This window comes from Bubalus kerabau, chromosome 1, assembly GCF_029407905.1.
Source record: "Bubalus kerabau isolate K-KA32 ecotype Philippines breed swamp buffalo chromosome 1, PCC_UOA_SB_1v2, whole genome shotgun sequence".
In the NCBI taxonomy this organism is placed as follows: Eukaryota; Metazoa; Chordata; class Mammalia; order Artiodactyla; family Bovidae; genus Bubalus; species Bubalus kerabau.
The window spans coordinates 265,065,938-265,089,273 of record NC_073624.1 but is presented as its reverse complement, the minus strand read 5'-3'; the positions used below and the strand labels follow the sequence as shown (position 1 = coordinate 265,089,273).

The 23,336-nt window shown below is 40.4% G+C and overlaps 1 long non-coding RNA gene across 1 annotated transcript; it reads left to right on the top strand.

The window, feature by feature from the left end:
- The first annotated feature begins 7,964 nt into the window (after positions 1-7,964).
- Positions 7,965-22,600, top strand: LOC129639917 (uncharacterized). The gene is made up of 3 exons (XR_008708667.1): positions 7,965-8,405; positions 9,862-9,980; positions 22,408-22,600. It is a non-coding gene; the product is annotated as an uncharacterized LOC129639917 (long non-coding RNA).
- The last annotated feature ends 736 nt before the right edge of the window (positions 22,601-23,336 follow it).

Genomic DNA, 23,336 nt, shown 5'->3' with positions numbered 1-23,336 from the left:
TCAAACTTAAGAATAACAATATGAGATTGTGAATCATTAGAGCTTCTAAATCTTGAGTGTAAGAGCACAGGCATTGCATGAATTAGGAAAAAAATCACTGAACAATGGTTTAAGAGATCCGGCTTCTAGGCACCACCCTGTCACCAGCTCTGTGATCCTGGTTAAGCCACAGCGTTTCTGTAAAATGAAGGGGTTGGACTGGGTGACCTCTATGATCTCTTCCAGCTTTTTCTTTCTATGATTATAAAGCTGCCAACAAGGTATCAGAGCCCTATTTGGCCATGTCTGAAAGGCAGAAGTAAAGAGGTTTCTTTCCAGGAAATAAAACTCCAGTGCCTTCTCTTTTTAACCAATATATTAACATTTTGGGGAAAGTTCATATCAAATTATTTCCATTTATGGGGTTGCACAGAGTCGGACATGACTGAAGCGACTCAGCAGCAGCAGCAGGTAGTATAGAGCTTCCCTGGTGACTCAATAGTAAAGAATCTGCCTGCAGCGTAGGAAAATGCCTGCAATACAGGAGATGCAGTTTCCATCCCTGGGTTGGGAAGATTCCCTGGAGAAGGAAATGGCAAACCACTGCAGTATTCTTGCCTGGGAAATCCCATGGACAGAGGAGCCTGGTGTGCTACAGTCCATGGGGTCACAAGAGTCAGACATGACTTAGTGACTAAACCACCACCACCATTAGGTAGTATAAGAATTTTCAGGTCAAATACAAAACAGGTAACTGGTTGGTTTCCACTATTCGGAAGTTATAATGTATAGTTTGAATCAACTCAGTAATGGTGACTCTTGAATTTGGGTATGATGAGGCTACATCAGGAAGTTACATGAAAATTTAACAGATACCCAGTTCAAGTTTGGAGAGGAAAGACTCTAAGGATACATGTTGAATGCCACAAAATAGACCTACATAAAATTCCAAAAAACAAATATTTCTCCTATATTCTAGCCAGTATTTTAAGAAATACTAACAAAATCTGCTATAAATCTTTGAGATCTTTTTTCTTTCCTTTTCATCTTGAAAATGAGAGTTTTTTTAAAGACAAAATAAAGAGAAAACAAACTATCATAAGGTACCTGTGAAAAATAATTTATAGAAAAATACATAGAAGCAGGAGAGTTTTCCAAGGGGAGAGGAGTAGTCAAGAAGGAAATGAAGTTAAAAGGAGTTCTTCCATGGATGCTAGTTAAGTAAGATTGGCAAATGTGTCACAAAATCAGTCATAGTATGATTCAGCTTTGGAGATCGAGTGCATGGATTCATTTTTCATTCGTTCACTCATCAAGGGCTTAGGTAATATGCTGGGCACTTGGAATATAATAAAGGGAAAGACACAGTGTCTGCCCCGCGAGAACTCATCATGGACTGGAAAGACAACCAGGGTCTGCATTAGCACTGCATCTGACTGAGGACTCACCGTGTGCTGGGCACTGTGCTGAGCTCACCAGCCCCAAGAGGCAGCTACCCTTATTATCCCTGTACCACGGATGAAGAGACTAAGTTGAGGAATTTCCATAACTTACCCCAGTGCTACGATCTGAACGTTTCTGTCCCCCACACAAATTGATATATTGAAATGGTAACCTCCATTACAATGGTATTAGGAGGCAGGGCCTGTGATTAGAATCCGATTAGTCCCCTTACAAAAGATCACAGAGAAACTCCTCATTTCTTCCTCTGCCATATGAGGTTACGTGCAGGAAGGAACAATCTAGGAGGAAATGGACCCTCACAGCAAATCTGCCAATGCCTGGATCTTGGACTTCTCAACCTTCAGAACTGTAAGAAAAAATCCTGTTGTATATAAGCCACACAGTTTATGGTATTTTATTAGAACAGCTGAAACAAACTAAGACAGCAAAAGCTACCCAGGTAGGAAGTAGCAAGTTGGGCTTTCAAACCCAGGTCAGTCTACCTCCAAAGCCAGCACTCTCCACCCCAGCCCCACACGACACACTGACGTGATGTGTGGGAACAGAGACAGGTGCAAATACTCTGGTCTCTGCTACTCACAGACATATCCGTCCTCACCAAGACGTACCTGTGAACCTGCAACCAGCACAAATTCGAAAAGCTGGAATAAATGGTTGGGTATCGGGTCTCTCACCAGAGCTCAAAAGAACTAGGTCTTTTTCTGCGGATTCACAGCCTCTGGCTTCAGCAGCATATGAAGTTGGTGTGTGTAAAACTACCCAGGATGTGGTAATCTACAACTAGACCAAGGCCACAGCGGGACCAACACAAAACACTTCCCTTGCTTCAGATTCTCTGCTGATCTCTGAAAGACACACACACACTCCATTGCCACAGCAGTTCCCCTAGAGAGTAGGTTATTGAAAAAGTACCTTCTTCCTACCAAAACAGAACCAATATTTTAAACATGTTTGAAAACTAAAAATAAATAGAACGTAAAAAAAAAAAAAGAAAAAAAAAAAAAAACACAAAACCTCTTCCTGAAAGTTAAGACCCCAGGAGACTAGGGAAAAAAGACTCTGAATAGCTCAGTGGCTGTTTGGTCCTCCTAGGCTGACAGGGCAGCTGCCAAACTAAGAGGACCCAAGAGGATCCTCTAAGGGTCATGGCCGCAAAGAACCGCAAAGCTCCGGGGGCCCTGGGGAGGATGCTTCAGGCTTAGTGGGACCATGGCCCCACCTGCTCTAACGCCAGCCTAAGGCCCTCATGGGAGACCTGTTTTGAATCATAACACCAGTGGAGAAGGGGTTTTGCTTATTTACCTTATGGTTTCCTCATTTTTGTTGTTGTTGTTGGTTTTAATCTAGTACGCCATAAAATGTTCAGTGTCCTATGAGGAGAAGACTTGCTTCACACAAACGCAAAGGAAAGATTTTTGCCTGCAGTAAGGTGCTAGAAATACCTGACCCACCAGCATTGCCTCCTTTACTCAAGGCCCCATCAAGGATGGAGTCCTAGGTATGATGCAAGAGAACTTATGTAAGCCTCACAAGTCTTGAGATATTATTCATCCTTTTTGGAGGAGAAAAAAAGTGGTGAGGCTCTGGACAATACCAAATAATTTGCTGAGTATCACACAACTAGTCAGTGTGGGCCAGAGCTAAAGATCTCTCTGATCTCAATGACCAGCAAGAGGATCCTTTCTGTGGAAAGCAAGCGGTGAGAAGAAATCGTAAAGAGAAGATTTTTAAAAATGGACATCTTTATTGTTTGTTTGTTTAATTACCTATTTATTGGAATAGCAATTACATGTACGAGGAAAACACTTAAAGCTTTATAAAAAGGCTCTCAGCTCCCCAGTTCCTTCAACAGAGTCAACTGCTTATAATCCAAATAGGTTGTATGTACACAAATATACACATGTGTATATATGGCTTTTTTTTTTTTTAATAAATGGCATCATCGTCTGTCCCTTCTTAGATACTCAGTATCTAAGTATATCTTGGAAATTTTCCACAATGGTATATATAGACTTGCCTCACTTTTTTTAACAATTGGTAAAAGAATCTGCTATATGAATGCGCGATCATTTAACTAGTTCCCCATTAAGTGGACATGTAGATAGCTTCAAATCTTTTGCTATTATAAACAATACTGTATAAATATATATTTGCCCTTAAACACACACTAGTATATTTTGGGGATACACAGTAAGAAGTAAAATTCCTCAGTCAAGAGTATCTGCATTTTAAATCTTGGTAGATATAGAATCAAATTATAGCCTCCAGAAAAAGTGTGCACCAATTTACAGTCTTTAAAGTGTAAACTTATAGCTGCTCCCCCACTGTCTCCAAAACACTGTTCCATCCTGTGTTGAAAAGAAAAGCACCCATATGCTCACCTGCTCCCTTTAAAAATCACATACTTCCTTCAGAGAGAAAAGGAGAAACCTATTTGTTCAGACCTGGGCATTAGATTCCCAGAGTAATGGGAGATTTTTTGGAGATTCTTAAACTGTAGAAGATGCTGACTAAAAGCATCTGGTCCTCAACTAGATGATGTTGGCAAAGTAGGAAAATCCCTGAAAATAAGCAATTGGCTATGACTAATCAGCTCGATCCACCAAGGGACCATCAGAGCCACACAAGTGATCCCTGGGTATCCAGGTAACCCCACCAGCCTGCTGTCTAAAATGGTCAGGTGAAGTGGGAGCCAGGAAGAGAATGCCCGCCACAAGCAGGAGCACTCAAAACCTACTTTCAGTCCCTGTTTCTTGGGGGAAAAGAGCATGAGGGAGGGACAATACACCAGAAACTTAAAACTAAAGAGACACTGCCACGTACTGAACAACTTCCTAACTATTGAAATGAGGGGGAAATGGATAGAGTAGAAAATGGAACAGCCTATAGTTTATTTTTATAAAAACCTTCTAGAGTGAATAAACCCCTAGTGGATTTGCAACACTAATATCTCCATCCAGTGGGGCAATCCAATCAAAACTATAGGATCTGGGCCAGAACCCTGGGCTTCAAAGGCTAAGAGGATATGAGCCACACACTTTGTCTTCATTTTACTTATTTGAACCTGCTAAAAGCCTGGGTTTGACATCCTTTCAGGATGCATTACAAAATGTTCCTCTGCTACTTGGCAATCACCTTGCTTAAGAGTTGATTATCAATACCTGGGAAAAATATCCTGATGCACCATGGCCTGCAGAGGACAGAGAGGAAGGGCAGCAGCTTAGAAGATCTTTGAGGGTGAACTGACATGGAAGGAACTTTATCTCTAGAGAAAGTGATGAGGTCCCAAGAGTGGTCATATTAATGATTGTTCAAAGCTGGTCTTGATTTTTGAGCTTTTGCACAGATATGACGTGAACAAGTAAATATGCATTGCTAACACCACCTGTCGAAGATTTTTAAACCAGGTGGTTGCCCAATAGAGCTGAATATGTTAATCATTGAGGGAAGGAGCCACCCCCCACCACCACCCCCCTCCCCCAGCAAGCCATAGAATGTCTTCTAATTATTATTTGTGCTTTTTCCCAATTAGCAACTAACAGCACATTGTCATGGAGGCATTGGTGGGAGTTGTTTGCCTCCTGCAGATGTATTCAGATACTTAAATGCAGGTTTCTAGGCTAGATACATATTATTATAAAAATTACAAGGCTGAAAAAAAACTATTTCAGATGGACCTGTTTCAATTCATCGGATGTGGAGTAGTCTCCAGGTCAGCTTCACAGGCAATTGGAGGCTGCTGGATAGAATTTTCTGTTGCCCAGACCACATCCTGTCAGCAATACATATGAGTTAACCTGATTTGCCACTGTTAGCTGTACTCCTCTGAAATCTCTCCAAATCAGTCACTAATTCACTTTCAAGTATCATCCATCACTATTTAGATGAGCTTCACTCCAGTTCTCATTGATTGAGCCTGATTGATTGATGGATTTCTTTATTAGTCTGTCAACTAGACAGAGAAAAAATAATTTGGAACATTCATCTTCAAATTGCATTCCAGGGATCATTTAGCTCAATGTGGGTTTCTATGATTATCTCTCTTCCTCCATTCTGCTGAGCCTTTTCTCTGTTAGGTACCTCTGATATAGAGAAAGTTTCCATGAGCAAGAATGAGCAAGAATCTAAGAAAAAAATAGAAAGATGAAGAAAATTTAGAATCCTGACAGAAGGAAATAACTAAGTTGAAGATCAAATTTCACCTAAGAAGACTGGTCTTCAAAGTTTTAGGTGGAATACATCTTTTTTGAAAATGCACATATACTCTTAGTTCTCTTATGTGATATACCTTGAGATGACTCTGGGAAAATGTAAGTACAACCTCTGATAATAAAGCAATTCAATACCTAAATTGAATCTATCAATATGTAATGCTTAAGGATTTCTGCCCACTAAACTCAGAGGAAACTATCAATTACGGTAGTTATATGAGAGGTAAGCATGTAACTGCTGAGCAAGTTGTTCTATGTTCCTACAAATGGGAAATCCACAGGTCACCTCAAAGCTTTCCCTGACCACCAACAGCCTTTAGAGATGCTATTTTTGCCTGCATGTCCTTTAAATTAAATTTTATTTCAGAGAGGTTTTAACCAAAACGGATGGTAGGAATGTTTACTAAAATGAAAGCAGACCTCAATCAAATATGTTCAGACTAAACCACACAAATTATGTGAATTCAGTTGATTTAAGCAGTGGTGAGACTTGAGGTAAATTGATAAGTGACTTCAAAGAGATTACAAAAGGGTAGGGCTAACCATCTCATGTAGAAACTTCCTCACAGGTCAGTTGATCCATCAGGGTCCTCCTAGTATTTCACCTAAACTCACACAGGTAGGTAGGTGCACAGCCAAGACAAAATTCAGGTATTCTAACTTCTTGTAAACCTGTTGCAAATGAATGAGACTAAAGGAACCATTTTACAGGACTCTGAACAGTTTTCATTTTATAGGACTCAGAACAGTTTCATTAACTCACATTAGATAATTGTTTTTGGAGCTTATTTATTCCTACATTCATTTATTTCCTCTTTATTCTCCCACCTTGGTCTGAAAAGTGATCTGAGGCAGAGACACATGTGAGGCAACAAGGTAAAGCATGCACATCAATATAAGAGAAAAAATTTTTTCCAACACTTTAGGAATATTCATTTCGCACAGGAAAACACACTTCCATTATAAGAAATTCTGACAATAGTTTCACTAATTAAGAATAATCTGCTAGTGCTGTTCACAATAGCCAAGACATACTGCTGCTACTGCTAAGTCACTTCAGTCGTGTCCGACTCTGTGCAACCCCATAAACGGCAGCCCACCAGGCTCCCCTATCCCTGGGATTCTCCAGGCAAGAACACTGGAGTGCGTTGCCATTTCCTTCTCCAATGCATGGAAGTGAAAAGTGAAAGTCAAGTCGCTCAGTCGTATCCGACACTTAGCGGCCCCATGGACTGCAGCCTACCAGGCTTCTCCGTCCATAGGATTTTCCAGGCAAAAGTACTGGAGTGGGGTGCCATTGCCTTCTCTGAGCCAAGACATAGAGACAACCTAAATGTCCATCTACAGACAAATGGATAAAGATGTGTTACATATATACAATGGAGTGCTACTTAATCATGGAAAAGAACTAAATAATGCCATTTGCAGCAACATGAATGGATCTGAAGAGTATATTAAGTGAAGTAAGTCAGAAAGAGAAAGACAAATACCATATGATATCACTTATACGTGGAACCTAAAATATGACACAAATGAATCTACCTATGAAACAGAAACAGCCACACAGACATAGAGAACAGTCTTGTAACTGTTCTGGGGTTAGGAGAGGGATGGAGTGGGAGGTTCGGGGTAGCAGATGTCAACTTTTATAAACAGAATGGATAAACAACAAGGTCCTACTGTATAGCACAGAGAATTATATTCAGTGTCCTGTGATAAACCATAATAGAAGGGAATATAAAAGCAAAAAAAATAATAAACTGTTAGTTTGTGAGGCTTTAGAACTCCATTTTGTGATGAGATTCTTCTTATCCATGTGCATTTTCAGTTTTTTTTAACCATTATATCCTGAATCTCATTTCAGTCTCCACAGAAGCTTGAAATACAGACACATCGCTAACCCAAAAGCATACTGGAGATGAGTTCCAGCCAAGATATGAATGTTAAATGCATAAGTAGCGCCTCTACTAAAAAGTCAGTAGCTGACCCAAGGCTCCTGCTTCATCCAGGATGGGCTCTGACCTTCAAGCTGCGCAGTCAATGAGTGACAGCTGCTGAGGGCTTCCAGAAGCCCTGGAGGGACCTGGCACGTTTTACATCTAGTTAAGTTCATGAAACTACGGTGATTAGGAGTAGGGCTTTGTTTAAAAATTGTTACTAGAATGCAACAGCGTATTTTTTCCTGTTTTTGACTTTCTTTTGATGAGCTCACTTCTTAACCTTAGAAGACCAGAGAACAATATTTTTGCTGCCAGTAGATGAAATTGGTGCCACTGACAGCAATGTAAATAATGTTTATAATTTGGGGTCACAATTTTGTCTTTATACTAAATGCTTCCATTTAAAATTGTAAATGCTCCTTCAGTTTTCAAGACCTAGTTCTAATACCTCCTCCACTGAAGCCCCTAAGCAGATTAGGCTCTGTGGTTTTTGTTTCTGTTATGCTATTCTCCACACCACATTGTAATCATGTAATTTGCCTGTCTTGTTTCCCTGACTATAAATTTCTAAAATGCAGGAGACAGGGCTCTTTGCCTTTTTTGATGGATAGTAGACACCCAATAAGTGCTTAATGGAAAAACAACTATCACCATTTTGATAAAAATCCATATGATGTTTTAAGCTGTTTTCTTTCAATCAGATTGCAGTAGGATCACGAGATAATTCCATCAGAATCAGAGGATATCTTCTGGTGTAAGTCCAGGCTTTGGAGACAAGCTTCAAGGTCAGAGAAGAAGGCAGCTGGAATAGGTGAGAAAGACTAAAAATCAGTGCCTCTTTATTTCCTTATGACTTTTGTCTTCCTTATCAGTTGCTTGAAGCAATACAGAGTAACGTGGTAGACATCTGCTGTTTTTCTCCACTCTGCTGCCTTTTTCCTTCTTCTGGAAATAGCATCCTGATTTTTCTTTGGAGGAACTGTTCCATCAGATACAGGCAAGTGTGACTGCCAGTTTAGACGCCCTGCCCTCTAGCCAAGGGTGGGTACCTGGCTGGAGCAAAGCTGATCAGATTCTCATCTCTGGAATATGAACAAGGGACAAGAACAGCAGCCCCTGCTTTCCAGACCCCCAGTAGCCACAATTTCTGGCCCTTCGAAGCCTCTTGCCTTGACTTTCCTCTTGCTTGTTTGAGCTTCCCTGCTTGCAATAAAGCTACTCCTCTACTTCAGTTCTGCTTATGTGATAGCAGCCAACAAATGGTAACTGACAGAAACAGTGAATTGAAGATTAAAATTCTATCTGATTTATCTGAAAATCTAGCAAGAAAGAATAACCCTGGATATCTCCAATCTATCCCCAGATTCAATTTACCTCACCCAGTCCAGGTAAATAATCTGAGAAATACAAATCCTCCTTTCAAATATGCATCCTGTTTCTAAAGTAAACCAGCTGTCCCACCTACTCCCCAGGGCAGCCCCAACACCATGTTTAGTGAAGCAACCCAGTTGACTTGAAGATCCCTGCAGTACTCAACCCGAACCTGCCAGTTTGTTGCTTAAATATCCACCTACTTTGCCACAAAAACATGGGCACTTTTTCATTATTATGAGATTCCCAAATCAGCCATATGTCATTAGCACACTCCCAGTTTGTTGCTTCACCAGCAGTCACAAATGGGGAGCCTAAATATATTACTTCTTATTTAACAAGTTTAGAGTTCTTACTCTGTTCCAGGCATTATTCAAAGTGCTTTAACTCATTTAATCCTTATAAACCACCCCTGTGAGATAAGGACAAACAGGATGAGGCATAAAGGTCTTTATCAGATTGCCCCAAGTGTCAACGCCCATAAAGAGCAAAATTAGGATTAGAATCCAGTTCTAAGTCTGTGCTCTGAACCACCAAGCCAGGCTTTGGGGATGATGAGTTTATTACATGGCCAATTAAAGGGAAGGGCTAATCATATTTTAACCTGCAGCAGCTGACAGGGTCCATTGACATAGAAATAAGATTAGTGCCCACATGTCAAAAACCTAAAAACATCAAGTCAATTTAGCTTGCCCTCCAGGCCTCCTTCTTTCTTAAACTCCATGGACACAAGCCAAAACAATCCTATAGCAGTTTCCATTCATACTGAGAAAATTCTGATGCCTTAAGTAGAAGGTACCTTGCTTCTTTAACTGGCCTGAAACAGACATGTTAATTTTTTAGAAAGCTTGAAATGTAAATCTAGTCCTAAACTTTTACTCCCTATTGTAATCCAGTGTTTCACCACCTCTGGAGTGGAGGGAGATGTTACTGCACTTGTTCAATCACTCTTGTGTCCTCGGGACATGCGGCCCCTCCTCTCTCCCACAGAACTGTTAAACCACTTCTAAACCAGGTAGGTAGGTGATTTTTATCATCTTCTTGGTTTTCAAATTGCAATTAAAGCTTAGTATAGTCATGATAGTCTTATTGAATTTTATATATATATATATATTTTTTTTTTTTTACTTTTTTTTTTACTTTCCTTGAAATTTTAAAAGTTTTCCAGAAGAGTATCTAAAGCAAGAATTTGCATATTGAATATTTCAATTTACCTGTGAAGCCGTAGCTCTAATAACTTCTCCCACTGATCACTAGAGTCCAAATAGATTTGGTTCAATGAACATTAAACACTCCACGCTATGCAGAACATTCTTGATATAATGACATATAAAGTGTCAGCATCAATTTTTTTAATTTTTCTTCAATCAGGGTGAAATATAACTAAAGGTTAGTAGTGGGTATCTATAGGAAGTAAAATCATAAGTGAATTCTAACTTCTCGTACTTTTCTAATTTTATATATCATCTATAAAAACCTATATTTCTTTTATAAACAAACAAAGAGTGTTAGCAAGAATATTAAGCTTTAGTGGCTTAGCCGGTAAAGAATCAGCCCGCAATGCAGAAGACCCAGGTTCGATCCCTGGGTCAGGAAGATCCCTTGGAAAAGGGAATGGCCACCCACTCCAGTATCCTTGCCTAAGGAATCCCATGGATTCAATCTACAGGCTACAGTCCATATGGTCACAAAGAGTCAGACACAACTGAGCGACTAAGCACACATATATCTTTATTATGCTTATAGTATCATATAGTATCACAGTTATATTGTGATAGGTACTTTTTTCTAATTTGTAATCAATAAGAAAAGTAAAATGAGAACACCCTGCTGTTTATTTTCAAAGTAATTGAGAAAAAGGTAAAAAAAAATCTACTACAGTAAGTGAAAAAGTAATTTTCATCCTAATTCCATAGGTATATTCAGACTCTGCTGCTAAGTCGCTTCAGTCATGTCTGACTCTGTGTGACCCCAGAGATGGCAGCCCACCAGGCTCCCCCGTCCCTGGGATTCTCCAGGCAAGAACACTGGAGTGGGTTGCCATTTCCTTCTCCAGTGCATGAAAGTGAAAAGTGAAAGTGAAGTCGCTCAGTCATGTCCGACTCTTAGCGACCCCATGGACTGCAGCCTACCAGGCTCCTCCGTCCATGGAGTTTTCCAGGCAAGAGTACTGGAGTGGGGTGCCATTGCCTTCTCCGATTCAGACTCGAAGAGAATCCTTTTTGCCTAGGAAAGCAGTTGAGTGTCAGAGGGCCTAAAGTGTGAATGAGATCTGCCTGCCATCTGCCCAGGGATGGTTACATCACTTCCTGTGCCTCACTTAGTGCTCTCAATTGCGACATGGAGATAATAATGTCTTGTTCACAGGGCTCTGAAGGCACCTAGGACAGGTTGTGGCACAGAAGAGCCATCCAATACAGGTCCATTTACTTATTCAACAAAAGCTTACTACAGGCCTTCTCTGTGTCAGCACTTGCAAAGCATAGGGAAAAATAAAATAAAGGATACAGTGTGTTTGAGCTTAGTCCTGTTGGACTCTTTGATACCCCATGGACTCTAGCCCCCCAGGCTCTCCTGTCCATGTAATTTTCCAGGCAGGAATACTGGAGTGGGTTGCCATTTCCTACTCCAGGATATCTTCCTGACCCAGGGACTGAACCCACATCTCTTGCATCTCCGGCACTGGCAGGCCGATTCTTTACCACCTGGGAAGCCTGAAGACTTAGTGCCCTCAAAGAGTTCATGATCCAGAAATGCAGATAAGGAGTCAAACATTTATGAGACAGTATGGAAGAATTAGAAGTCCTTGGAATCTTTATCAAACATTTTTAATTTCTCAGTTTATTGCAGTCACTCAGTCGTGTCTGACTCTTTGGGACCCCATGGCTGCAGCACGCCAGGCTTCCCTGTCCATCACCAACTCCCAGAGCTTGCTCAAACTCATGTCCATCGAGTCAGTGATGCCATCCAACCATGTCATCCTCTGTCATCCCCTTCTCCTCCTGCCATCAATATTTTCCAGCATCAGGTTTTTTTTCTAATGAGTCAGTTGTTTGCATCAAGTGGCCAAAGTATTGGAGCTTCAGCTTCATCATCAGTCCTCCCAATGAATATGCAGGGTTGATTTCTTTTAGGGTTGACTGGTTTAATCTCCTTGCTGTCCAAGGGACTCTCAGTACTACAGTTCAAAAGCATCCATTTCTACCAAACTTCACGGAGTTCCTATTTCTCCAAGTTATGGAAACTGAATCTCAATTGAATTGGGATTCTGCCATTTGTCAAGGGCAGGTTGGAAGTGGGTGAATAACAAGTCCAGGTATTTACTGAACTGTTCTCCATCTGGTCTTCAGGAGTTGGGCCATGTAGGTCAAACTGTTGATTCTGTCCATGTTCCCGGTCTAAAGTACCTTGGGGCCCAACCCTGTTTAATCTCCTTGCCCCTTTACAATGCACAGGACCATTTGGTGGCTCCCACACCACACAGGGCCCCAGGAGATACAGCAAAGCCAGGCTCAGCCCTTCTCCACCCATGCCCCTCTCTGATGGAGCACAGGAGTCACCCTCTGCTCCCACACCTTGCCACACTGTTGAGCCTCTGTGAGCCCCCTCAGGCCTGGGCACCTGGGTACTGTGCACGGCCATGTCCACTCTGGGTTCTTCCCATCTCGCTGGGCACTCTCGAGGAAAAGAAACGTGGTTTCCCTCTGGGCTCAGATTCTTTATGCCCCTGGGGTATTTCTGTCACTCTCCTTAGTCCTGTGCTGAGCTCAAGGAAAGGACCAGGCGAGAGGACCAGGCAGAGGGCTTCACTCCTCTGTCGGAGGCCACAACGTCTCCTCACCCCTGGCACCCTCCTGTCCAGAGTGCTTTCTCCCTTCTGGCACATCGGAGCTTTAGTTGCTCAGCATGTGTTCTCCTGGTGGTGCGTTTATCTGCATACACATACCTTCTCCTCTCTGAAGGGCCCAGACTTTTGATTGACACTTAAAATCCAAGAAATGACTGTGTCATCTCATCCTTGATGCATCAAAGATGCAAAACCAAGGCTGAGTCTGGGGTGACAAATAAAAGCTATCAGGTAATAATTAAAAACCCTTCAGTTCAGTTCAGTCATGTCCAACTCTTTGCAACCCCATGAACCGCAGCACGCCAGGCCTCCCTGTCCATCACCAACTCCCGGAGTTTAGTCAAACTCATGTCCATTGAGTCAGTGATGCCTTCCAACCATTCATCCTCTGTCATCCCCTTCTCCTTCTGCCCTCAATCTTTCCCAGCATCAGGGTCTTTTCCAATGAGTCAGCTCTTCACATCAGGTGGCCAAAGTATTGGATTTTCAGCTTCAGCATCAGTCCTTCCAATGAATATTCAGGACTGATCTCCTTTAGGATGGACTGGTTGGATCTCCTTATCCCACAATGTAATGCAGAGGCCAAGATAGTTCAAAGGGATAGAGAGCCTAACTGAGCTGGGGCACCCAGGGAGGGCTTCACAGTGAAAACCCAGCTGGAGCTAAGTCTACGAGGATGAGTCAGGGCTCAGCTACACAGTCAGATGGGGGAAGGTCATTCCACACAGAGGGAACAACATGTGCAAAGTGACATTGTTTATGAGTCAGGTTTTAAACTTCTCTCTCAGAATTGCCTAAGTCATATAAATCATACCTCATTTTGAGACTGGAATAAGCACAGACAAAATTGTTTGGGCTGGAAGTTACTTTAGGAATCATCTATCTAATCCCTGCATATAACTGGTAAGGACACTGAGGCCCAAAATGATGACTTTCAACCCAACGTTCAAAAACAAATGAGACTAAATTCAACCTCCTGCTTCTACCTGAGAGTAAGCAGGAACTCTTACTCTCAATTTACCTTCCCAACCATCTTCTCTGAGCCAAAATTAAGCATCAATTATGTCAATACTTATGACAAGTTTAGAAGTGAGTTCTTCTTGATCAAAGTTGAGGGGAATAAAGGTATTCTCCGGTAATAGCATTGATACTTCTAAAAGATAAGGTTCTGGCTTCCAAGAAATAATCCCAACAAGAAAATTATAGAGACCATTTTTTATGCTGATGTCAGAATGCTGTACTTGTATTAGCACCCGTAATATGTATATCTTCAATATCTCTTTATTTATATCTGTATTTATACCAATTTTACAGATGAGGAAACTAAGGTACAGATAGTTAAGTAACTTGCCCCTAGGTTAGTAAGTGGTAGGCAGGTAGTCGTGGATAGTAAAACTCCAGTATTCATGCTTTAATCACTACAATACCACATTTATCTTCATGAGATTATTCAGCATGCAAATATATTTACAAACATACTTGCACAAACACACGTCTTTACAATGCATTAGGGCTTGTTTTTTAAAAGACTAGAAATAACCTAAGTACCTATTAGTAGGGGGCTAATTTAATAAATTACAACACATCCTCATCATACAGCCAGTAAAAGAATGGGATAAAACTATGTGTGCAGATATAGACCAGTTTCCAAGAAGCAAAACATAGTTAAGTTAAAAGTGAAAAAACGAGAATAAACACAAGGTGTATACAATATTTCCTATTTGGGTTTTTAAGAGGGACTATATAAATAATATTTAAATTTGATTATATAGAGAGTGTTTCCATAGGGCACAAGCAAGAAATTAGTAATGGTTGCTTCTGAGAAAAATAGAGACAAAGGCACTGGGGTTGTAGAATGGGAAGGAAATTTGTTTTTGACTATACACCTTTTTGTAATGCTTGCATTTTTACCATGTACAAATAAGATTTATTCAGATCCTACAAGCTAATTGACTTTTTTTTAATGATCAGTAATAGGATTCCTTAAATCATAAAATAACTATTCAAGCTTAAGTTTTTAAACACTCAAATTATCGTGTTTGTATTTACCCACAAAACAGCACTTCGTAAAGACTAGCCTTTTTAACTCCTTGCCAAGGTATTGATTCATTTCTGACTCACAAAAGAAAATAAAGAAATAGCCAGATGTGTAACTAGCCTGATGCCAGTTGGAATGTGGGAGCTTAGGGCAAGGGACGTGGGTAGGGAATGCAGGGAAGGGAAGGGAGAGAAGGGGAGGGGAAGAGTGGAGGCACCCAAGGGGTAATTCCTAGTGCTGTTGAGATCCCTGTATTGTGAAGCTCCTACCATTCATGACTGAGACTCAAACTTCAGAATGCATGAGTTACAAGACATGAAAATATTCTTCTAAATGGACTCTTATAACCACATGCTGCCATCAATACCCACAAGGCAAATCATGCTTCGAGACTGGCCCTGATATAAAATGCCCCATCTCCTCCCACACTGTTCTTTTGCTTGTTTATTTCATTTTCTATATCTACTGATTAAAATTTTATAAGCTCAATCAAGTGTTCCTGAAATTTTATTAATACTTCTGTCTTTAACACATATCAAGTTCCCCTTAGTTAAGAAGATGTGTATTTGGGTAGAAGTTGGAGTGACCTGAGGGAGAAAGAGAGTGTAGGGACTGAATGTTTGCATCCCCTCAAAATTCGTGTGTTGAAGCCGTAACCTTCGTTGGATGTGGTAATATGTGGACATGGAGCCTGTGGGAGGTAATTAGGGTGGGATGAGGTCATAAGGGTGGAGCTCTATGATGGGGTTAATGCCTGTATAAGAGTCTCCAGAGGTGTCTCTCTCTCTCAGAGGACACAGTGAGGAAGTGGAATAGTTTCCTCATGGTACAAAGAGTTACTACAGTTAAAATGTAGTGTGATGCTTTCAGATAAATCTCACCTAAGAAAAAAGTGTTCTAGTGTTCCTGGCCTGAAGATCACTTCAGAATAGACAGTCAAGTGTCCAGAGATCAAAGTGTACTGTTCCTCAGAGAAGCTATTAAACAGAAAAAAATAAGCTGCTGAACTGTCATAGACAGTGCACATTCAAATAAATACAACTGGCAAAAACAATAAAAGGAAATCCACAAAGGAAAATGTTCATTCCAGTAATAATCAAAGAAATGCAAATTAAAACAAAGAAATGATAACAACATCCAACATATGTAACACTGTCGAGGATGTCATATGGTCATGTTACATAAACAATTCAGAAAACAACATGTCATGTTATACAGCAAGAACCATAAAGATGTTTATAATCACAATCATTTGTGGGAATTTAATTATGAGAAAAAATTGAACACTAATAAAATAAATACCTACAAACAAGAAGATGCTCAATGCAATGTTATCTATAACACACATCTAATTGCCAAAATAAAGCTATCTAAAGGTTGAACAGTAGAAGTTAGCAAATTAAGATAGATAATATGAAATATTATGCAATCATTTAAAATAGTAACTGTTAGTCCAGGTTCGATGCACGATACTGGATGCTTGGGGCTGGTGCACTGGGACGACCCAAAGGGATGGTATGGGGAGGGAGGAGGGAGGAGGGTTCAGGATGGGGAACACAGGTATACCTGTGGCGGATTCATGTTGATATATGGCAAAACCAATACAATATTGTAAAGTTAAAAAATAAAATTTTTAAAAAATAAATAAATTTTAAAAAACTGGAAATTTTAACAGTGAGAGACAGAATATTATATTTAAAAAGCATAATATAAAATAGTGGGGTTGAAAATATAAAACACATAGGCTTATGAAAAGAACTATAGAAACTATTATGCAAAAATATGTATTGTTAAATGGGAAAATGTGATTATGAATTGTCTTTAAATGTGTGTTTATATTGTTGGTGACCTTTATTAAAAATCACAGGGATTTATGATTCAAAAGTTTCTAAGTGTAATCGAAATACAAAGGAAAAAATAACCTACTTTCCAAAACACAACAAGCTTCAATTACTGAACTTGATATGTATCTCTTTCTTTTTCCTTTGTCTTAAAGAATTCATTGAATATTTTTATGGTGCAGTAAATTCTCATGACATGGCATATGCTTTCAACCACAGAAACTGACTTCCTAAAACCCTGCTCTAAATTCTGTAGCTACTAATTACTCAACTTCAGCAACCCATTATGGTAAGGATGGCTCCAAACTTGTTTTCCTCACCAAAATGTTGGCTTTGATCACTGTCTTTTAATTACACAGCGAAGGACTTGAGAGTCCAACCCCAGAGCCCAAACCCTTCGTGTTATCAAGAAATGCCTCTTTATTCAAAAGGAAGAGTATACATTCCAACTATTCTACTCCTTCTTAATATTTGCTTTTGTTGCCTAGAGGAAAGGAGAGGGACGTGTGTTTTCCCTTTATACTCAGGACTTTTCATCATACGTTCTTCAGAGCAATATGTTAATAGCAGGGATACTGAACACTAAAGACAGACTCAGTTCTGAACAGAAAGGTGACAGTCTGACAAAAAGTTCTTTGACATTTTTCTTTACATTTTTATTCTCAGCCTTTTGCCTCAGGGTTCAAATTTGTGGTTTCCAACTCTGAAAAAGTAATCCTGGAACAGCTGGCCCTATAGTGAAAACAAACCATCCTGACCTAGGGCGTGGTTCCCCAGAAAGAGACGAGCTACCCAGCGGACAGTGGACGTTCAGTCTCGAGCTGGGGAAGGAACAGGGCGCCCAGACAGCGTCACTTCTTGCAAGACAGGAAGGCAAGAAGCCAAGGAGAGAAATAAGATGAAGTTCTTTTAGCCTGTTTTCAACATAGATGTTCAAACCAAGCAGATTTAATGTGACAAACTCCCAAGAGGAAAAAAATTCTTTTTAAGAGTTTTGTTCACATAGAAATGAGACAGTGTTTCATTCACTCACCTTGAAGGGATCCTTTAACCCATGAAATAAACATTCAGGCACTTGCCCAGAGGATAAAGCAATCTGGTAGTGGGCTTAAAAGCAATCCTTCCAAAAACCAATAGCTCTCTGCCTCTTTCTTACACATGGCTCAAAATCTTCCCCTTTGCCTAGTAAAACTCAATACTTTGAAAATTTTATTTCTTCTTCTTTTCCATATTTTTTTCTTTAGTTTAGGCTGAATGGTAATTGCTTTTATTCTCTTGTCTTGGTCAATTAGTTGGCTGGTCGTGGAAGTAGAATACACGCAGAACTGGAAATCTGAAAAAACTGTGTTCAAGTCCCCATTCAGTCACTAAATATATAATTATTGACAAGCCAAATACTTTTTTAGGCCTTTATTTCCTCTTCTGTAAGATAAGAAGGGTGGACTGCATGATTGCTAGGATACCATCAAACTTAAAATGTTCTGTAACTAAGAGGAAAAAAATATAGATGATGCCAAGAAATCCTGGAGGAAATTTAAAACTTCAAATTTTGTCAACCTTAAAAGCAGACAGAAAGTATAGCAGAGGTGAGGCAAACCTTACATTTCATCTTCTCCTGACTTGATTTCTCAGAATTGAATTATCTCATGGAAGGTACTACTCAGACCTAAAAGACATATAGATCCAAACAAAGCTCTAAAAATAAAAGATGAGCCTATGTTAGGAAGAGGTGACTAGGAGCCAGTGAAGAAATTCCTGCAGTAAGAATTTCTTTCATTCTTTAAGACCAAAGCAAACAAGTAGAAAGGAAAAGTTCAGGTGCCCGTTTCATAGCAGCTTTTCCTCCTGGCAGATCACTTTTTAGGGATTAGTTCTCATTTCCCCGACTCTGCAGCCTAAAGGAAAAGCTAACCTGAGCCAATTTATTTTCTAACGCTGCACTCCATGGAGGGGTAAGTCACAGTCAAGTTGGAATTGAGGAACATGCAACCGAGATAAAGCGAGAGCAAGCATAGCATAATCCAGAAATAACTTCCAAATCCTAAACTATTAAACAGTTTCAACTCCCATCTTATTCACAAAACTCTTCCTCATAGAAATGATAGTAAGTCATTAAATTTGCTGCTGTGACCTCTGTCCTTTTTTCTCTTTCATCTCAAAACCACGGTACTGAGAGTTAAACCTATGTCTTCTCACTGGCCATTTTATAGTCAATTCGTTGGTAGCAAGTAACAGAAAATATCCATATATAATCCCAGGGGTTATAGCCTGCCAGTCTCCTCTGTCCATGGGATTGCCCAGGCAAGAATACTAGAGTAGATTGCTTCTTCCTTCTCCTGGGGATCTTCCCAACTCAGGGATCGAACCCAAGTCTCCTGCACCAAGACCAGGTGGCTTAAACAATAGGAATTTACTTTTCAGAGTCAGGAGTCTGAGAAGTCCAAGATCAAAGCACTGGCCAATTCATTTCCTAGGTGAGGTCTTTCTTCCTGGCCTGCAGACAGTCACCATCTCACTATGTCCTCACATGGCAGGGAGAGAAGAAAGCAAGCTCTCTGGTGTTTCTTCTTATGAAGACACTAATCTCATCATGAAAGTCTCACCTGTACGACGTGTGTTTTCCTAGAGTGTGCCAGGAGTGGTTTGAGATGTTTTCATGCATGATCTTGCATATGTGTGTGCGTGCTCAGTCCTGTCTGACTCTCTGCAACCCCACAGCTGTAGCCCACCCAGCCCCTCTGTCCATGGGATTGTCCCAGCAAGAATACCAGAGTGGCTTTATCAGAGAAATGCAAATCAAAACTACAATGAAGTACCATCTCATGCCAGTCAGAATGGCTGCCATCGAAGTCTACAAACAATAAATGCTGGAAAGGGTGTGGAGAAAAGGGAACCCTCTTACACTGTTGGTGGGAATGCAAACTAGTACAGCCACTATGAGAACAGTGTGGAGTTTCCTTAAAAAACTGGAAACAGAACTGCCATATGACCCAGCAGTCCCACTTCTGGGCATACACACTGAGGAAACCAGAATTGAAAGAGACACGTGTATCCCAATGTTCATTGAAGCACTGTTTATAATAGCCAGGACATGGAAGCAACCTAGATGTCCATCGGCAGACGAATGGATAAGGAAGTTGTGGTACATATACATATACAGTGGAATATTACTCAGCTATAAAAAAGAATGCATTTGAGTCAGACTTAATGAGGTGGATGAAACTGAAGCCTATTATACAGAGTGAAGTAAGTCAGAAAGAAAAACAACAATACAGTACATTAACGCACATATACGGAATTTAGAAAGACGGTAACGATGATCCTATATGCAAGGCAGCAAAAGAGACACAGATGTAAAGAACAGAATTTTGGACTCTGTGGGAGAAGGTGAGGGTGGGATGATTTGGGAGAATAGCATTGAAATATGTATATTGCCATATGTGAAATAGATGACCAGTACAACTTTGATGCATGAAACAGGCACTCAAAGCTGGTACACTGGGACAACCCAGAGGGATGGGGTGGGGAAGGAGATGGGAGGGGGCTTCAGGATGGGGGGACACATGTACACTCATGGCTGATTCACATTGATGTATCGGAAAAACCACCACAATATTGTAAAGTAATTAGCCTCCAATTAAAATAAATAAATTAAAAAAAAAAAAAGAATACTGGAGTGAGTTGCCATTTCCTCCTCCAGGGGATCTTCCCGACCCAGGGATTGAACCCATGTTTCCTGCATTGCAGGCGGGTTCTTTACCACTGAGCTGTCAAGGAAGCCTTTTATGACTTGATTGAAACTTAATTATCTCCCAAAGGCCCCATCTCCCAACACAATCACACCAGAGGTCAGGGCATCAATATACGAATTTGGGGAGCACAATCCAGCCCAGAGAACTACACAACCTACAGAAGAAATAAGTTTATTAAAAAATACTGAATAGCTCACAGAAACAAAAAGAATTCTAAAGAACCAACAGGGTAGCTGAGGGTGGGTAGGCAACAGGAGTCAAGAGTTAGTTCATTCATGACGTTAATACTAGAAAGAATTAGTTCTAACAAAGTTTTCAGTCTTCGAGTCTCTCCATGCAAGATACAAAACAGAGAGAATGTGATTATCCTAGCTTTAGTCCTGAGGCAGGGTAACTTGGTTAATACTTATAAGGACACATCATAGAATAGACTGGGGCAGCAGATAGGAACAGGAGAACTAATTCTCCAGAAAAGAGAGAGATGAATACAAGTAGCCGAAGAGCAACAAATATCCAGTGTTCTCTGTTCAGTAGAGACTTACAAGAAACCTGGGTTTCAATGCTGGCTCATTAACTGGTCATTTTAGGCAAATTTATTAGACTTACCAAACCTCAGGTTTTGCATCACGCAAAGGGAAAAAGTAATATCTGTCTAATGGCAACACTGTGTCGACTAAGTAAGTTATTCACAGAGCAACTAATGTGTCCTAAATCCTCAATAAATGTTAGATCCCTTCCTTCTCATTCTTAAATATGGCAGGAGAGCTGCTGATTCACTGTTTTAGTCTGTACACACATGCTGCTGCTGCTTAGTCACTCAGTCATGTCTGACTCTTTGTGACCCCATGGACTATAGCCCTCCAGGCTCCTCTGTCCATGGGATTTTTCAGGCAAGGACACTGGAGTGGGTTGCCATTTTCTTCTCCAGGGGATCTCCCCAACCCAGGGATCAAACTTGTGTCTCCTGCTTGGCGGGTGGATTCTTCACCACTGAGCCACCTCAGAAGCCAGGTTATTTTTTAAATTACAAAATAAAATACAACTTGTACTATGTGGACATGTTATACTGTTACAAGTGTTTTGCATATTAGCCAATTATGAGAAATCAAAGGGATAACAGGCTGAGTCAGACTTAAATGAATAACTTTTGGTAAATCTCGGGTTAAGGTAAGAAGGTCAAGCTTTGACCTCTGAGGCATGGAGAATAAACAGTCTCAGTGACAATATTGCTCATCATTTCTGAGTCAAAAATGAGCCTTCTGTTTGTTAAACACAATGGACATGTTCCCTATTAAAGCTTCCAGCCAAGCGGCTCAGATCCAGGAATTTAACTGGGATTTCTGATCTTTGAACTCTTGAAATTATATGTGAAATTGGTTGTGTGTTTGTGTGTGTTCATGCATACATGTAGGTCGAAAACCACTGCTTTAACCAAAGAGAGAGCAAATAAACCCCTATGAGCCACTCCAAAGAGCAACAGCCACTTTCAAATTCTCTTCCCTTAAAAGAGTGGATATATGTAAACGTATGACTGATTCATTTTGCGGTATAGCAAGAAATGAACACAACATTGTAAAGCAACTATACTCTAATAAAAATTCATTTAAAATTGGAAATTTAAATTTTTGGAGAAGGCAATGGCACCCCACTCCGTACTCTTGCCTGGAAAATCCCATGGACAGAGGAGCCTGATAGGCTGCAGTCCATGGGGTCGCTAAGAGTCGGACACAACTGAAGCGACCTCCCTTTCACGTTTCACTTTCATGCATTGGAGAAGGAAATGGCAACCCACTCCAATGTTCTTGCCTGGAGAATCCCAGGGATGGGGAGCCTGGTGGGATGACATCTATAGGGTCGCACAGAGTCGGACACAATTTCATTTAAAATTGGAAATTTAAATTTTAAACCCCCCAAATAAATTAATTAATTAAAAATTGTAAAAAATAATGTTTCTTCCCTTTCAGGTGGACTCAAATATTCATGATCCTACAGTGTATCCCACTAACATCTACAAGAAAAGAAGCAACAAGTGCCTAATACACCAGAAAGTACAGTTATGCCAGAGACAACGCTTATTAACTTCATTTTAGCCATGGAACTTGTTGCAATAAATGTCTTCCCTGAAACTCAGTATGTAAAACAGATTTTCTAAACAAATAAGTTCTACAGGCAGTTTACGTCTTCACAGAAAAGACTTTTCTTGTTTTGAGGAAAACATGAAGCATCCATTGTTGTCGTTGTTCAGTGGCTAAGTGGTGTCTGACTCTTTGTGACCCCATGGACTGCAGCACACCAGGCTTCCTTGTCCTTCACTATCTCCTGGAGTTTGCTCGAACTTGTGTCCATTGAGTCAGCAATACCATCCAACCATCTCATCCTCTGTCATCCCCTTCTCCTCCTGCCTTCAGTCTTTCCCAGCATCAGGGTCTTTTTCAATCTTCACATCAGGTGGCCAAAGTATTAGAGCTGCAGCTTCAGCATCAGTCCTTCCAGTAAATATTTAGGATTGATTTCCTTTAGGATTGATTGGTTTGATCTTGTAGTCCAAGGGACTCTCAAGAGTCTTCTCCAGCACCACAATTTGAAAGCATCTATTCTTCAGCACTCAGCGTTCTTCATAGTCCAACTCTCACATTCATACATGACTACTGGAAAAACCACAGCTTTGACTATATAGACCTTTGTTTGCAAAGTAATGTCTCTGCTTTTTAATATGCTGTCTAGGTTTGCCATAGCTTTTCTTCCAAGAAGCAAGAGTCTTAATTTCATGGCTGCAGACACCTTCCACAGTGATTTTGGAGCCCAAGAAAATAAAATCTGTTACTCTTTCCACTTTTTCCCTTTCTATTTGCAATGAAGTGATGGGACCAGATGTCATGATCTTAGTTTTTTA